A 2,310-nucleotide genomic window follows, 5' to 3' on the forward strand; every position below is an offset into this window, starting at 1 on the left:
TAACTAGTCTCGGGATAGACTCCTGCCTAGAAACTTCAACAGGGGCCGTGCTTGGTTCTTTAACTGTTTCAGTACGTATCCCAGACATCTTGGTTATCATCTCATTCATCATATTAGCCTGGCTTTGCAGGATTTGATCTATAATTGACTTTTGTGACTGATCCATCTTTGCCTGCCATTCTTGTTGTATTCTTAGTAAATCTTCTTGCATTTCTTTCTTTAATTAATCAAGCTTGGCCTCCATGGCTCTACTTCACGTGTGATAAGGATTGGAGTTCTTACTTGCCAGAATCGTCTGTCACATAACCCTTCGGAAATTAATTTTATTGTTCTTTTAAATTCGAATGCATATTATTGGTAATGTGCTATAAATGATACATTTTTTGGTGATGCATTATAAATGATGAATTTACTTATGCATAATGAATGATGCAAGTATGAAATGCAAATAAAAGGCGTTGACCCAAGCAGTAACCATTCGGAAATACTTTCATTGGATAAAAAGTTTCACTCATTACAAAGGAGTTCTATACATATAAGGCCTAGCCCTCAGACTCAGCTCTACAATTTCATTCATAATGGCGATGATCTCCCTTTATATTCAGAAAACCGGATTTGTGCGCAGTTGGATGATCTCCGCTCTATTGGCTAATTCGTTCATGTACCGAGCACTTCACCCATTTGAGCAATAGCTTCCCCCATCATGCGCTCGCGTTCTTCTACCAAGGATCGATAATGCTCATATGTATTTTCCCATCCTTTATTGATGCGCTTGATTTCTTTTTCTAGACTGGTATATGAATTCGACATTTCTGGAGTTCACCTTTCAATTCTCTGATTTCCTTCTGGAAGGATTTGTTTTCTTCGAGAGCAGCTCTTAGGTCCACTGAAGCGGGAGGAACTTGCACTTGCAGAAGGGATTGCTCAAGGTTCGATACATGACTTTTGAGCTCATCATTCATAGCTCGAGATTGGTTCATCTCATGTTCGAATCTCATCTGTAATTCTCCCATTTCTCCCGTGAGCTCATCTACTTGCTGACTTTTTGTCGAGAATCTCTGCATCCATGATCCAATCTCTGCCTGCTTTCTATCGAGGAATCGATTCCATCCCTGTCTCTCAGACCACATCTCTTCTTTCTTTCGCTTTCTTCTTCTTCGAGCTCTAAAATTCTTCGATCTTTGTCCTCAAAGTCCTCAATTATACTGTTCATCTCAGTTTTTAACCCCTGGACTTGATTCTTTTTCTTCTAATTCTTTCAGGCTGACTTCTTTTCTTCATGGAGTTTTTGAGCTCTACGAGCCTCAGCTTTATACTGCTTGATCAATTCCTTTTTATCGGCCTAGCTCGCATACTTTTGCTTTTCCAGCTTCTATCTTCTTGATCTGACACTGTTCTCAATTTCCAGACTTTGATTCGCCGTCTTGCAGCCGCTAATTCTCTGGATCCAAGTTTCTTTCTCACTTGCTGCACCCTTTGATAATCCTTTTTTAAGTCTTCTAAATCGGCTTCCACCTCCTCTTTCCGTTCTCATCATTATAAATTGTCTGGCATGAAATTCAGCCTCGATAGTCAACATGAAGTTTCTCTCTCCCTCTCTTCTATTTTCTTGGAATCTTTAGCCTTTTCCATTTCAAACTCAATTCTTTGGATTTCCAGATTCGAAGGGATATTTCTGATTTGTTCTTCTATCGACCTTGATCCCTCTCCAGATGTTAAAGGTATTTTATCATTTACCCTCCTGATTCTCCAGGCTTCATAATCAGGCGTTAAAATAACATCCGCTCCAATTACTTTAGTCCTAAAGTCATCCTCCAAGAATCAGCCACATCTTTGATTTTCTTTCTATAATTGCCTTCTTTATATTCAAATTCAGCACCAGTCAACCCATGAGTCACGGGAACAAACTGTCGGGCACCGTACTGTCTCAATATCAACAAAGGAGCGTATCCCACTCCTCCCCACAGTCCCAGTAGTATAATCCAGTCCAAATCTCCACACTTGAACAAGATTTGTGTATGCATCAGCCACGGTGTTCACCATGCTATGTTTTGACTTTGTAGATTCCGGAAGAAATCAATCCATTAATCTTTCTGAGATACTTCAGGCCACTCCTTCGTAAGGTACTCAGCAACAGGAGAATAATCTTTCAAAAAACGGTTATAGTTGACTTTTTCTTCCTTCCAGAAATGGCTTCTGATCCACACAGTAAGCAATTGAGCACAACCCATAAAACGACCTCCCCCAACCTTCTACATATTCAAGATCGGAAAGTTTCAGCAGAATTGCATGGGCTGGATTCACCTCTCT

This window comes from Hibiscus syriacus, unplaced genomic scaffold (assembly GCF_006381635.1).
Source record: "Hibiscus syriacus cultivar Baekdansim isolate YM2019G1 unplaced genomic scaffold, ASM638163v2 tig00111095_pilon, whole genome shotgun sequence".
Taxonomy (NCBI): Eukaryota; Viridiplantae; Streptophyta; class Magnoliopsida; order Malvales; family Malvaceae; genus Hibiscus; species Hibiscus syriacus.